The sequence below is a fragment of the Apostichopus japonicus genome, chromosome 11 (genome assembly GCF_037975245.1).
Source record: "Apostichopus japonicus isolate 1M-3 chromosome 11, ASM3797524v1, whole genome shotgun sequence".
Classification (NCBI taxonomy): domain Eukaryota; kingdom Metazoa; phylum Echinodermata; class Holothuroidea; order Aspidochirotida; family Stichopodidae; genus Apostichopus; species Apostichopus japonicus.
This window is the reverse complement of record NC_092571.1, coordinates 20,339,299-20,356,247: the sequence shown is the minus strand read 5'-3', so window position 1 is coordinate 20,356,247 and position 16,949 is coordinate 20,339,299. Positions and strand designations below refer to the sequence as shown.

The window sequence follows — 16,949 nt, the reverse complement described above, 5'->3', positions numbered from 1 at the left end:
TTGCAAGTAAAAACCACTGAGATTACTGACATGAGTTTGGAGGGAGCAAAGAAAGCAAAAACAAAACGGAAGAAAAGAATGAATTTCTCCATCTGATCTGCCAATTACTACAGTACGGTAATGCCTCGAATCATTTGTATTACATATTGACAAAGGAAGTCTACTTCTTTCGTCTCCCTTCGTCAGAATTTCACCACTTTATATATCTCTTTAATTGCTCATTCTTGCTGGAAATTGAAGGGAAAATTGAGAAAAGAACGGTTTAGATTTATGGTACGGTATGGTGTTTCTAAAACGCCATACATGAAAATTAGTTGAGTGGCTTACTATCACAGAGATGTTGTCAACTTTACGAGGTTTTGTATCTTAAATAATAGAAATTTGCCTACTTGTTAAGACACACAAAAAATTACAGTTTAAAAAACATAGGAGACGTCTTGAGTTGTGAAATAACTGTAGCGTTTTGTAAAGACCACCGTACTCAGGTGGTACTGATCTGCGCAAACACGAGGGTTCGCTTACAGCTTGCCAACCAAACTGTCCGCAATCTATGCACGTGCATGAAGCAAATTGAAACTCCCTGCAGGGAACAGGGAACCATATGGATGTGTAGGTGTGTGTGTGTATGAACTGTGTACAGATTGCTAGATGATTACATGAGGGGAAAGTAATATTTCTGTTTTCAGAACTCATGAAGTTGCTGTATGCATACTCATTAGGAACACGTAGGCGAGATACAGTTCTGCCTAACACAATAGGGGTGGGTGGAGCTGAATATTTAAACAAATATTTTGTTTGTCCATATTTGATCCATGTCTGTGCAAATGTCAATGTTGCAACGAACCATTGCTCCAATGACCGTTGTACACTAGTGAGTGAGCTCAAAAGAAAATAACAAGACTTACCGGTGATGACTCGAAGTCACAATGAACCTAAGTAACATGCATGTGTGTAAATTTACAGTGAAGTATAATGCATTATACTTGGTACTGTCCAGTCTAAGTATACCTTTGAGTGGTACCTTTCCTATCGCTTCTCGGCCTTTTGGCTAAGATCATGTGTAGTATCTGTTCCCTTCGGGAATGGTGATACACACCTGACGATGATCACACAGTCACAGTCCCGATGCAAGGGGACTGGGGCTGAGAGCGGATCAGTCGTTTGGTAGTTTGGTTTTCGTGCCCAGGTTCTTTCCTGGGTGACTTTTTCTTAAAAAGTACCTTTCCTATCGCTTCTCGGCCTTTTGGCTAAGATCATGTGTAGTATCTGTTTCCTTCGGATATTGTGATGCACACCTGACGATGATCACACAGTCACAGTCCCGATGCAAGGGGACTGGGGCTGAGAGCGGATCAGTCGTTTGGTAGTTTGGTTTTCGTGCCCAGGTTCTTTCCTGGGTGACTTTTTCTTAAAAAGTACCTTTCCTATCGCTTCTCGGCCTTTTGGCTAAGATCATGTGTAGTATCTGTTCCCTTTCGAGGGGAATGGTGATACACACCTGACGATGATCACACAGTCACAGTCCCGATGCAAGGGGACTGGGGTTAGAAGCGGATCAGTCGTTCAGTAGTTTGGTTTTCGTGCCCAGGTTCTTTCCTGGGCGACTTTTTCTTAAAAAGTACCTTTCCTATGGCTCAATGTGTCTATGTGGTGTGGTGGGGAGGTGTGGGTGTGGTGGGAGAGGTGTGGGTGTGACTGGGGTGAGGCGAAGACATATATAGGCAAAGAAAAAAAGGAATCATCTTGAATCACGTGAGTTTAACCTAGCCATGTTGCCCACATTCATTTTGGGTAATCAGTTTTCAGTCAAGATTAGCTTCACAACGTACCCGTCCGAAGTTTATCTCATCTACTTACATGTAATGTATAGGGGAGATGAGATATGTACTTCACCCCCTCATCAGAAATGTGAGGAAGTGTATGAGAGAGTAAGTGCGTGAGTGAATGGATGAGTGAGGGTGTATGTGAGTGAGCAAAAATGTGTGTCGCGAATTCCACCTAGACCAAAGTCCTCGCAAGTTTAAACTTGATGAGTAGGTGCCTAACTATATGTACTCGTGCCTGCGCAATTTATGACCCATAGGTCAAAGGCCAAGAAATCTATAAAAAATGGGGTTTAGCAACTTTCTGCTTGCCAACAAAGTCATTAAACGACACGAGATCTAGAGAGTGATGAGGCAAATTTTAAAATACGACAGAGTTAGTTTTTTAGGGTTGGCGCCAAAGGTCAATTGAGGTCAAAAGTCAAAATGACCTAAATTGTTCGAAAAAGTGTGTCGCGTAACTGCGCATAGACCGTTACCCCAAATCAAGTTGAGTCAAACTCCGTGGATGGTTGCCTGACCATGTAAACGCTTGCCTGGGTGATTGATAATGTCGTATGTCAAAGGTCAGAGTTCAAAGGTCAGATATCTAAAAATTGGTTTTTAGCCATTTTCTTCTTGAAAACATGTTGAAAAAAGCATTAAACCACACGATATGTAGAGAATGATAATGCAAATTTTGAAATAAGACAGATTTATGGTCTGGGTCAAAGGTCAACTGAGTTAACAGGTAAAACTAGTCTAAATTGTGTTTCGCGAAATCATCCGAGACCGCAAGTCTTATTATACTATTTTTAGGCTATTATTACCAGACCTTCTCGTTGTAATGGGACATCGTCTTTATTCTAACTGCGCATGCGTAATGAATATCGTACAGGTGGAAACCCGAGGAATATAGAGATGACAATTTGAAGTCGCATTTACACAAACCAAAATGAGGGGAATCTTGCGAACCTTTCCATGGTAGGCCCTATATACCGTATGTGCATGCATAATGCACACACTTGAACACCGTGATTGATGGTTGTGTTTTACGTGAGTACTACGCATAGCTACGCATGCGCAATTGATATCATGAAACTTAATTCTATAGACATCACGCTGACCACTGTATATAGATTGATATACTATCATGATTTCCTATCAAGGTTTCACTGACATCACAACAGATCGCGTCTTCCAAAACCTTATGGTTTTAATATTTCATTTCATTTATTTATTTGTTTTTATCACAACATTCAGGTGATAATAATAAGCACATATGAAGTAACAAAAATACAAAGAGTTGTGAAAGGAAGTGCTCCAAACAACCTTTATGGCTTAACGAGTAAAGCACTCCCTGTACTTAACTTGAAAATATACATAAATATATGTCTCTTAACAAGAAAACAAAACAAAAAAGAAGAGAAATAAAAGAAAAACCACGACCCTGACCCCACTCAAACCCTCGCGACCCCTGCCACGACTTTCACACCTTTCCCCATCAGTATAACTCCCAGCTAAAAACCCATCCACCGATTCTAAAACCTACCATTCCTACACCCTCACCCAACATCTGTTGACACTTTTGCCTGACAAAGGTACATGACATATAGGCCTATAACTATACAGGTTGAAATATTTCGTCACAGTTTTGCTTAAACTATATATATTGTTTTCTTGAAACAGATGTAACATTCCAATGTGCTTAACCATCAGATAACACTGTCTAGATCGACGGATGGAAGGAAATGAATTGAAGGCCAACGTACCATATCATAAGAAATGTCAATTTTAAATTGATCACACCAAGATAGTAGGTCTATGACTGCAACTCATGTAGGCCTAAGTCACAGACATCTCCATTTTTTTTAAATTCTTTAATGTCATTTTTTTTCTTTATTCTCTTTTTATGTTGCCATCTTCAGAAACACCTCCTTATCTTGGCGGAAATAATACTCATACAATTTATAATAACATTTCCCAGTAAAGATGTCTCGTGTTGACGACTTGTTAGACAATGGAGGTATCGTTTATCTACAGCTGCTAGCAGACAGAGTTATCATTAAGAATATACATTACAGTAATTATCTCGCTTTGAGCAAACACAAAAGGTTGTACATACATCTATATATATATATATATATATATATATATATATATATATATATATATATATATAGATGTATATATATATATATATATATATATATATATATATATATATATATATATATATATATATATATATATATACAGAAATTGGTCGTTTTGAATGTTGAAGCCTTAAAGAGATAGTCCCAGAGGAAACGTTGCTTTTGACTGAAAAAAAGTAGAACATATTCTAAGTATCCTGGTGAACAATAAACTTACAAGCAATTCCTACACAGTGGTATCGAGATATGATAATTGAAATTGTTCCAGAGTGTAACATAGTGAACTTGAAGCAAACAGATGTGACGTCACAGTTGCAAACTATACCAGCAAAATGATTTGCAAAATGCCAGCAAAATGATTTTTCCCCTCTTGCTCGATTTGACGATGGAATATATATAGGATTCCCACATAATGGTATGTAAAGTTAAAATACATAATACATATGACAAAAACTGTAGTACTCATAATGAAATGTACCCAATTTTGGAAGTAGAACATTTGATGTCAATTTTAACGAAACTAGCTGAAAGGTATTTGTCATTGTGCTTCTATGACATCACGCCCGTGTGCTCCGAGTTCATTTTGGGTAGAAAACGTGTCAACTTCAAATGCTGTCAATTGCTGTCAAATGCTGTCATGCAAATTCACCCGGTACGATGCATGTGTACAGTGATTGTATGATTCTTGTGTGGAACGATATACTTTAGGCACAGTAAACATGCATAGGCCAATTTAGCCTATCACATCTATATAATTCAAATATACAAGTTGTGAAAGTCATCATGCATTTGGGAGCGGCGCAAGAAATATCCAAATATGCGAAACAATTGTCATTACGTTGATAACATTTTTCAGTAGAACTCCTCGCCAACGCCGATTGTTAGATAAAAGAGGTATATCGTTTGGCCATGCAGCTGCACGTCGTAGACAGATTTGTCAGTAGCCTATATAGATATTCATATGGATATACATTAAGGATCTCACATTGCGCAAAAGAATGTCGTTAAGTCGGTTCACAGAAGTGGATACTTTTGAAACATTGAAGATAGAAGAATTAAAACATTTCACAAGTTTAAAGGCATTGAAGACTCGCCCCAAACCGCGTGCCGCGCGCTGCAAAAGTTAACTTTCCGTTGCTTGCAAGTGAAGTTTTCTTCTTGTCGCTACAAAATGCAGACAGTAATGAAACATGATACCTTGTTATCTTTTATCTAGACCTGAGATGTCCATCGCTGTTATGTACACTGTGTTGTAGGTATTGATCGTAGCTGTATGTATTGACTGCACACTAGAGTCTAATTACCGACGGTAGCAAGCTGTGTGTATTTTCTGGGATCGATGGTGGTGTCTAACACTTCTGTTACACCTCATTCGAAACTAGGTCAGATAACCGGCATGAGACGTTTCTTTGTGCACGAGTCTTCACACCCTTTAAGTAGCTGATTGCATTTCCATAGCATGCGTGCGTGGCGTATTCCACATGCCACCATGTATATACTCGCTATCCGTCTAAAGAATTACTGATTACAATCATGTTTTATTTTCTGTAATTGACATGTTAATACTGAATCTAAAATATAGAACGTCTTAACATGGCATATAATGATGCCCTTTGGTTTCAATGTCAACGCTGGTAACATTCTATACCTTGAAAATATGAAAGGAAAACAAACGACACTAGTAAACGGTTCAGATCCTAAATTGGGTATTGTTGCATCCCATATTTACACAATGACAGCTATACCAGACAAGATTTAAACTATAGGATATCCCAAACGGAACCAGATTCACCTTAGCATGTTAGGGAAGTTGTTCTTTACACAAAAGATGTTGGTTGGGGGATTTTTTTTCTTCATCCCCTCAAACGATTTACGAAATTATTTTTTTTCTGTGTGCTACTGACTCTCCACATTTTTCCGGACAGGTTGTGGAGTGTTTATAGGTCGACAATATAATAATATGCATCAAAGTGGGTGAAAGTGACAGTAAGCATTATATCGCGGAACCAGTCCGTTGGTCACATATACACTAAGTATTTCGCTCATCATTATAGCACTATCAATATAGGTCTAATGGCGATATAGATCAGTAAATAAAATTACTTTAATTTGCATATATGAATCTGGCTGATTTGTTCTTGTCAAAGACGAATGATATTAATCACCAAATAATTGCATAAAACCCTCTTGTTTTTGTGGCGAGTTTGAAACAGTGTTCGATAGTGTTCAATATACATTGCACAATAGTTACCGTGAATGAATATTCATTATATGATCTACATATCCAGCCAGTTGGGACAATTTGTTTTTCTATATTGTACTACCATGTCCCGCTTCAAAAGAACTTGTACTGACAGTATGAGCAGTATATGACTATCATGATAAGATCAAGGTTAGGAACTGTTCATACTTTCAATAAGAGTGCTTTGATGCATGATATGGGGGACAGTTTAGAGTGATATTAGCATTAGAAAACTGTCCCAACTATCTGTACAAATATGATTACGTCATAGAACTAGTATTTTTTTGTATATTTATTTTATAAAGATCTGTACAGTTAGCAATGAGTTCTTACTTTAGGCAAAGTCTAGCAACTCTTTGTTTCTATTACCAATAGCCACTAATCGACGTATACACAGTTCAAACGTGGTGCTATAACAATTAAAAAAACCTTCCTTTGTTTTATTTATGTTTACATTAAACATAACTTTTGTATATATAGACGTTGACGAGTAGTAAATTGTAGATTATGTGATTTTTGTTTTGTGTAATATTAAACAGATATATGCAGCTGTCTTTTCTCTCCCCCCCACCACCCCCCCCCCCCATCCTTCTTCTTCCCATATAGTGTGTCTTGGATGTAAACCAAAAGCAGTAAATCTTTCATAAAATATTTTATTTATATTTTCTTTCTTATCTTCATTGTGACCGTTTCATGGCACATTCGTGTCATTTGATGCTCCCGATATCGATATGAAAAGAAACATAGTGTCGTATTTCAAATATCACACTCGATCATAGCATTTAAAAACTTTTCTTTATTATTAAACCATCCATTATATCACTACATTCGTGTATGAAACACCTTCATTTTATGCACGAGCACACGAGTTTAATTACAGGATTGTGGGCCTGTCATGCAATAGATATATGATCAAGCGAGGAAAGTGAAAGGCCTATGCTGCAGAAATATGAGATTACAGAAGAAACGAGAAATAAATATAATAAATAAAAAGGAGACTATCAAATGAATAATTATGGCTGTAGATTACAAGATGGATTAAAGGCATTTTTTCCCCTCCATTTGTGCAGTCAGAGAAAGTTCGTGATTCATGGCAATAACGTTGCCCAACATAATTATAAGTATACAGATAAGGCATGCGAATTATAACATTACTAATTTATGAACATGCATCTAATCCAGGTCAAGGGAAGAACTTCGCTTTCAGGAAACCATAATCGGAGCAAGAAAATGTCAACGAGTAAATTAAAAGCAAAGACACTAAGACGGGTCCTTAAATATTGAGTAACGTCAACGTATCGGGCCAGGCCTCACCGCCCCCCTCCTCCACCCCTTTACTTCCGTGGCCACGGTCCTGCTGAAATACAAGGCGCTCATATTGTCCATGTGAAATCATCAAGTTACGTGTGTATTTTAAGGCGTTTTTCCGTCTCCAACAAATAAGGGTAGGACCTATACCATACTTCTTTGGCTGATGGTGGGACAACCGTGTATAGCCTATATTCTCGGTGGACTGGGGTCTTTATAGAGCAGCCGAGCCTATATTGCGGTGGCTTGAGCACTCTGTGAAGACTGAGCACTCTGTGTATAGCCTATATCGTGGTGGATTGAGCACTCTGTTTTACATATAAACGTGTACAGTCGAAAATATTAATATTATGATGTACCCGATGAGAATTGTAGCTATAATAATATCTTGCTTAATTTTCGCATCGAGCTGAAACATAAATATTGTTACATACATGCTCCTGGTGACACGTAATTTATATAATATAGTCTATGCTGCCGCAGTTATAAATTAAAGCAAGCACTGTTCTATATTGTATAGTACTGAGAGAATGTAAATATTATAATCCTATATCTGAAGAATATTCTCATTCTTCATTGTTTACATTCTACAAACATAAATTGGACATCAAGTTTTAGGACGTCTTACGGAATATTAATATATACATATATATACATATAAAATGTGTATATTTAGTCAACTTAATAAGAAATAATGTAAACACTGCTTGTAATATTACACATCAGATTATTGTATTAACATCCTACAGAAATCCATACCGTCATAATTATAGTCATACTTACGGGAATGTAAATGGCTGCGAAATACTGTTAAAGCGTGCATGCCAGGTTGAAACCGTACACGATTGACATTCGCAAATGTTTATCAAGAAAGATTCGGCTCTGTTTGTAATATTGCTATTTTTTTTTTATCTCTAGATCAGGACTATATGTATAGAGTAATGTATTAGTAGATGATATAGTGACTGCGCCATCTTGAATAATAATAATAACAATAATAATAATAATAATAATAAAATAATAATAATAATAATAATACCCTATATTTTGCATTTTTTGAAACCACGCTGAAGAGTTTTTAAATGTTTATTTATTGATAGAAAGCTAATTTGTTAAACTAGTGCACAGTTTCGTGAAAACCGGACGCGTTACGTTTATTACGCCACTTTTCTTTGACTCCTCACCTCACCTCACCTCACCTCACCTCACCTCACCTCACCCCCCCCCCCCCCCAATGGAACGCCGAAAGGACCACAACTGGTTATAACAAATTTGATCTCATATGATAATAATATAAATTTATATGATAATATACCCCCCCCCCCCCCATGTAACGCCAAAAATGAACACAACTGATCATGACAATATGATATTATATGATAAATAATATACATTTCTATAATAATATACAGAAAATACACCATAATATACTAAGTTTACACGATTATAATAAGATATTACACGATGATAATCAAGTCCACAGTTATACACAGAAAGTACCCACTGATAATAAAAGAATACACGATACTATTACATCTGATTCCGCATATGCATATTATTCATAAGGCGGACCTCACGACTCACATAAAGGTTAGCTTATTGTTATGTTTTCACTGTTGTAGAGTGTTGGTCGTGTGTGTAACACGTTTACTCGCATAAGATATCACAACTTACGATACAGAAGTGTAAAAAATGTTTATACCAATGTATAATGGAAAGTCGGGAATTCTATAGCCTATATAAATAATACAAATGTCCAAAATCTCATACATATGCATGTACGCGTATGCAGACACAGCGCTTCTTATCGTAAGCAGTTTATATTATCACCGTGTACTTTCTTATTATAATTATGTAGTTTCTTATAATCATTGTGTATCTTCTGTATATTATCGTATAAAGTCGGTATATTATCGTATATTATCAGTATATTATCGTTTTTAAGCAGTAGTTTATCGTATAGCCTATAATCAGTATATTATCGTATATAATGACTATATAATCATACAACATTATATGATCATCATCAGTAATTGTCCTTTTCGCTTTCCATACCCCCCCCCCCCCGATTCTCACCCTCACCCTGACACGCAAATACACACGCACACGCTCATTTTAAACCTGTCTCGAATACACAATATTAAGTGACAACTCTTCTTTGCCAACGATCAAGGAGACAAATAGTTGTCAATTTAATGTAAACCTTAAAAAGACAAGGGACATACACATGATAACACAGCATAGTTTTCCCCATTTGATACCAGCGTCACCATGGAGATAAAGTTAATGATTGTTAATAAATACTAAAGGTTCCTTTTGTTTATGGTTGTTGCCTCGTCACGAAAGGTTTGTTTTTGTTTTCAGTTCAATTGGAGTACAATCAAGCATGGGTCAATGTCATATATAACTTACAAATCATACTGAATCACCTGAGACAATTGGATAGTATCTGCGCATGTTAATGACGTCATCAATTATGCACACGTGACCAAAACCTGAGCCAAAAAGGAAACTGAACTCATGGTAAACTGATTCCCGTCCTGTTTTAGCCTTTTGAGAGTAAGCCTTGGGAAGCAGTGGATCCCAGGATATTTTTGAAGGGGCGAGGGAGGGCGTACCATGTGGTCGTCGAGCCGACTCCCATTTAGGCGGCGGGTCTGGGGATCCCTTCCTTTGAACTTTTTTGATGTGTCAATCGCGGGCTTCATTCTGTGGCGTTGTTAGAAAACAACTTATAGTTTTATATTTATAAGTCTAACTCAAGTTTGTGGTTATAACTAGACTTTTGAATTTTTGTGAAATTTTGGAAGCAGGATGGGATGGGGGGGGGGGCGGAAGAGGGTGTGTATACACCCCCACACACCTCCTGGATCGGCGACAGTGGGGGATTACATAGACTATCACGCAGTATTAGCTGACTAGGACGTATTGTTATCAATGAAATAAATAAATCCAGATGTTTTATAACTCAGAAAAAGGAAAGTATAAACCATTGCCAAATAAAACAACACCAATCACAGATCATTTTATGGGAATAAAGAACTGTTGATATCATACGATGGTCATTGGTTGCTCATAGTTGCAACCTTTGCTCGGTTGGATTTGTAAGTAAAGGACAATAAATGTGGGCAATTCACTTTTATGAGTTACATGGCAACCATTTCCAGTTGTCATGACGAGATTCCATATCTTTATCATACCTTCTGGATGTATTTCTTAGAAAAGAGAGCCGAACCTTCCTTAATTTCCTCTCCTCCGTCAGAAGGAGGTTATCTGAAAAACAAGCTAAGATCCATCTGTCGTTAGGAATATAACTGGTTTCCTCAACGCGTGATACAGCCTCTTGCTCAACTTTTAACCCCTTTTGCTAGGGACGTTTTTTTTTAAAATCTGGGTTAAAGGGAGGAATGGAATAGAGAATAAATAATAATCATAGAGAATAAATTTAATTAAGATTATAACATATGCAATTTACTATTTGATCACCATGGAAACTAAAATCTACATTAAAAACAAAAACGCTTGTATCTTCTTATTCACTTGAACCTGAGGAAAATTTTCTAAATTATTATATTGTTCAGGAAATTTCTAGCATTTTTTTTTATCATATTCATCTTACCAATTTCTAACACCAATTACACATAGAGCTTCCCTAACAGCTGTAGGGATAATGTTAAGTTTAGATCATTCATAAATACTGCAATGTCTCACCACATCCTTAATTAATCCTTGAAGGCTTCAGTCATCCCGAAAATATAGGCATATGGCATCCTCATGGGCCTATACGCCACCTCATAGCCACACGCCCCCTCCCCGCCCCATACAGGTACAGACTATATCTTCTATACAGGCCTATAGTTCGTTCCCAGAGCTTACTCTTTTGCCAACGCCAGGAGGCGTAAAGAGGCGCTTAATCCACGGCAGGGATCTGATTCCCACCGTCCCTGATCCGAGGTGGATATAACGCGGCGACGTGATTTTGTCAGCACAAGTGGATGTCGCTGTAACATAATGTTGTAAAAGCGTTGTAAAAAGGTTGTGAGGGCTGATTAACATAGATCACACCTGGTCCAACCTCCTATCAATATAACTTTGGTTGTCACTTTAGTTAACGGTGTCTTATTCCGTTAGGATAATTAGCCTAACCACTTCTTCGCCTGTAACCCTTTGTTCGAACTATATTGTCACGTAGGCTATCTGTGTATTATATACGTTATAAAGACAAAGCGTTGATAAGGGGCGCGGTACTTGCAAACACAAGAAGAACCTTTTAGAGATAAAGAACAAAACAGAAACAAAACACCAACAACAACAAATTTTGACCTTGGTTGGCTTGGTATAGGGTTTATAATACTGTCTCTTTAACTGTCGGATGTGCATTAATATAACGTTGTAAACCCGTTTTCCTGTATCAGTTTTCATACCTCCTGGTAAGGATATTACAAGATGTGATGTGACATGCCAAAACAAATAATAAGGTTTATATATACTAATATGGTTGCTCGCAATTCGAAATTGAAAACACATTAACCCTTGATATATGTATGCATTGAATGTAAGAAATCCGGCCAATATTACCCGAAAATTGCAGAGATTAAGTTATGGGGAAAAGTGAAATTTGACTCTCCCTTCATTCATGGTTACGGATTAGGTCAGACATATCACAAAAGGACAATTTACTGAACGAGGGAAGGGGGGGGGGGTGCGTCGACTGAAGATGGGCGGTTAGATGATGCACAAGTTGCAAAGGGATCTCATAAGCAAAGTTTGTGTGTATGTATGTATGTATGTTTGTGCTGTCACGTATTTACTAATTAATTAATGTTACGAAATATGGCTTCTTCGAATGCGTGCGTGATTTCCTTGCTTATACTGTATTAACAATTAAAATTATCACCATGGGAACAAGTGGTGTGAAGACTTATTGTGTTGATTCGTTACTTATTAAATGTATGTCTCATTACGAGAGAACGTGACTAGAAGGGTCATTCTAATTTGCATGACAAAAACAAAGTAAATTACTAACTGGACTTTTCTACACAAGAGGAAACAAGAACTAGTTAAGAACTTAAATTTGAAGCTCATATAAGATTATTCTCAGACTTAAGGTAAAAAGAGTTAAGCTATTCTTGATCAAGGTCCCTTATCAAAGTGCACGGATCTTAGGCTGATTAATTTTATTTTTCTTTATAAAATATTACTTTATATTATTATCGCCTTATTTTAAAGGCAACAATGTCAAACTTCACATATTAAAGCAGACGACATCTTCTTTAGAATGGATTGAAAAGGCCTTATAATCTTAACACGATTCCGTTATATTCTCCATTGTGAAAGGGGTATGCATCAGTTTATAGGACTACAAACAAAATGTAACATTACACGTTGCAGTCAATATCAAATACACACCGCCCACCCCGACCCACCACCCATACCCACCACATGGTTCTTTGTGCCTGCACCATATATATTGTACCATAAAAAGAAAACACTGTACGCTGAAAATTAGTAAAATAAAGGTCAAAATTGAGTTACAAAGGCCGAGACATTTTCACTGTGGATGGTCACCAACTATAGAAACTTGCCTCGGGTGGTCTGTAAAACTCCTTTAACTGTTTGAAAGACCTTTTTTATACTGTAGACGGTGCCATACAAGTTTGTTAGTGAACTGGTAACTGGGTTAATCGCATGGACGGTCACTTTATTACATGAAAAATAAATTTCAAATGAAAACTTGATACAAAGGACGTTTTTCAAACAAATATAAAGAGGTTATCACCGCGATAAACCGAGATTTTGCCGGTCTTAAAACCTCAATCAAATGATTTTTGTCGTTGGTAAGTTGAATAAACAGAAGCCGTGTGCCAAATGAAAAGACCTTCTGGAAACCATTTTCTTTTGCATTCAGTTCAAGCCATTTTTAGGCGCTATATATTGCGACAAATGCACGCACGTTTTGAGTCTTGCTGATTTAAAAAAATGGATATTTGCATTCGTTCAACAAGATTTGAATATATGATAATGACACTATTCCAGAAATGGACGGCTTATTGTCCTTAAAGTGGGTCTCTTGTGGTAGAAAATATATTCGACACTGTTAGTTGAAGATATATCTTGTCCCTAGCCTTCTTCATAGTTGATTTGATTGGCTAAAACCATCCATTGTTCCAGGGAGAGGATGCACAGTTTAGATCAGGGTTGTCCAACCTTTTGCAGAGGAGGGCCACATGGAATGATTATGGTGAAGGAGGGGGCCGCATGAACCCTACGCTCGATTTTTCGATTTTTTTTGCCCGAAGCCCAAGGCAATAAAATGTGTGCACTGCGCGCGGAGCGCACTGATTTATTTTCCTTCCTGATAAAACAGATGAATAAAGTTCAGCCGCCACCCCCCCCCCTCCCCTCCGCTGAGAGAGTGTCACACAAACTGACCTGTATGCAGTTTTTTTTCGACCCAGAAGGTTCTAATGATTGATTATATAGCTTCAAATTGTTATCAATAAATCTGCTCACTAAAATTTCGCACCGTAGAGCATCTCTGGCGGGCCGGACGCAAACCTGCGGCGGGCCGGACTGTGGCCCGCGGGCCGTAGGTTGGACAACCCTGGTTTAGGTATAGTCTGTAACGTCATCACGGTCAAACTAATATTCTTCAATATATTTTCTTCCCAATTTTAATCTTCTTTTTTTACTTTTATACTTGAAATGTGATACATTGGAAATGTTAGCTGAGCTGTCAATGTTCCCTGCATTTTGATTGTTCAACGATTGATTATTGCGATGACGTCATATTCATTGCACTGTTGCCAGATGCTTTCACAAACTATCACCATATTTGAATATTCCATGTCTTCGCCTGCAAAATGCTACCATGCAGGAAGTGTTTCTTCTTTTTATTTTCATCTAAAGGATATAAAGAAAATTGCCAGTAAATTTGTGCAGTAATTAACTATTCATCAACCGAAATATTGCCTCAATGTCCACGTAGGCCTGAAGGATCTCTCTCCCCCTCTCTTTGTATCGTATAATGTAGATTTTGTTGAAGACGGTTACCATGGAAATGACGTTAAAGGGGACGCATACCCAACCATCATCTTTAGCTTATCACAGAGACCTATGTGACGAACAACTCACTTACGCAGCTAAGAAAAATCTAGTTCTTTTTTTTTTCTTTGAGGGAGGGGTGAGGAGGACGGGGTTGGGGGGGATATATCCTAGATTAAAAGAGCCGTGTCTGAGGGCTGTAATAATGGTGTAAATCTGTGACGTCAGATAATGCCACTCTATAGGATCAGAAAGCTTTCTTCTTCTCTTCGTTTTTCTGTTTCACATTTTCAAAGTAGAATGTTAAGAGTGCTGAAACCAGCTTTAATATCTGAGATTCAGCATTATCAAAAAAAAAATAATAATAAAAAAAAAAAAACATTTAGATAAGTAAATGAAAACATGAAAAATGAAGAAACAAAACTGCACAAAAGCTTCACATGTGGTTTAATGATATCATATTTAGACTAGATCACATGTTCAGCATTGTGTCTGAAGAAACATTAAACCTGTGATATATCTCCCAAATACAATAAGATTATTCGTAAGTATTCATTCAAAAACAAGTAAGTGTAAGAAAGATAAAGTAAGTTATATTCAATTACAACATGCATTTTCTGAATGCCCAGAGTTGTTCCGTTCTTGAAATTTCATAAAAACATGTTCTATGCAAGAATTTAAAAGGTGATTATAATTATAACAATATGTATATGCATATATATTGTTTAAAAGGAAAATATGCTGAATAAATGGAGAAAAAAAAGAAGATCATTGTTAGTGATTTTGGGAAGTTGGTCATGACATGTATCTCTATCACATAGACCAATAATGCTGATTGACTTTGCGCATGTCTATTGGATGTGAAGGGTGGGATGATAGGGGTGGGGTTGGGGAGGGGGTTCTGTTCATGACAGTTATTTCCCTATCAACTTACAGACCGATAATGTTGGTTGGGTTTGCCTCCTCTTCAATTCTTAAGTTTGTTTATCAACGCAACAATGAAAGTGGGGATATGAATCATGTTTCAATCAGCACGACAATGTATATTAATGAATAATAACAAAAGCTTCTGTTTTTTAGCGTTGCTCACATGCTACGATGATTAACATACAGAAGAGTCATGCATATTCAACAGCAGTCTATACCCTTTCAGGATATAACAACCAAGTTTCGGTTTTATATGACTTACATTACATAATAATAATAGTTTTACACATTGCAGAACGGAAAACCTAATCGACCGTTGTTCCGAACTAACAATGTGACGGTACTTCAAGGATTTTCTTCTGAGCCACAGTGATTATATAACCTAGGTCAGTTTCCGTCCATTTCATAAAATGGAGATCGATTATAAAAAATAAAAAATAAACTCCAAGCTGAAAGCCGTACATATAGGTCTAGGCTATATATATGCGTGGATAGTTGTTTATAACCAACGGCGTCAATTTGCTTCTCAATGTGAGGATGGGTTAGCAGGGGTGGGATAGGAGGTGTGGGGGGTGGGCAGTATGTAGTTGGTCCGCAGTGCATTACAATTCGAACAAAGACAAAAGAGAGCTGAATATCATGCAATAATGCTCCTTTGCTCAAATGAAGTTGAAAGAACATGTTTTATATTATATATATTTATATTTATATTATTAATATTGTTGTTGTTGTTATTATTATTATTGTTGTTGTTATTATTTTATTATTATTTTTGTTGTATTATTATTATTATATAGGGGGTGGCCTTAACGACTTCCTTGTTTACCTTACTGTATAGTTTGGATATCATATACATATCTATATATGCATTTTCAATACCGGTATGGGCTACATGATATCGTAACGTTGAAAACACGATAACTACTTTCTGGCTTCCGTGTAACCTCGCGATTCGTACTTTCCCACCCACCCGACCCCGTTGCCATGGATTTTTGCAATCATTATATCACGTGATGACAGCCACGGACGACTGGGTTACGCATACACCACGGGATCTGGACCATCTGAGCAGGCGTGGAGATGTGCGTCTGTTACAGTATGCTGTAAAGTGCAGTGATTGACGGCGCCTACAACTCTCTCTTCCTCCTACAAACTTTCACGAATCAATGATTTTGAAGGTTAAATCAAGGCCGCATTGTTGGCGTATATAGTAAAGTGGTATCATCCACCTAACCTACCACGCACTTTTCAAGAAAAGTACAGTCACGCATACTACATAATTGCGGTCTCTATGGTAACCCACAGATGTGGCGCACATAATCATAACAATATTAATTACCAGAAGAATAGGTATATATGCTGTAGCATACCAAGTGTATAGTAAGTCTTTGCAAACGAACGGTTTAGTAACCGACCCCGAAAAACCTAACAGCTGCATGCGTATTATTGTGAATTGTTGCAGGAAATTCT

The 16,949-nt window shown here is 37.2% G+C and overlaps 1 long non-coding RNA gene, 1 other non-coding gene and 2 pseudogenes across 2 annotated transcripts in view; all 4 read left to right on the top strand.

The window, feature by feature from the left end:
- LOC139975625 (uncharacterized) overlaps nucleotides 1-16,949 on the top strand; it is a 233,551-nt gene that overhangs the window by 190,233 nt on the left and 26,369 nt on the right. The window lies entirely within an intron of this gene.
- On the top strand, nucleotides 1,029-1,101 carry LOC139976556 (U2 spliceosomal RNA; annotated as a pseudogene).
- On the top strand, nucleotides 1,228-1,300 carry LOC139976560 (U2 spliceosomal RNA; annotated as a pseudogene).
- On the top strand, nucleotides 1,427-1,626 carry LOC139976573 (U2 spliceosomal RNA). Its single transcript, XR_011796220.1, has one exon. It is a non-coding gene; the product is annotated as a U2 spliceosomal RNA (small nuclear RNA).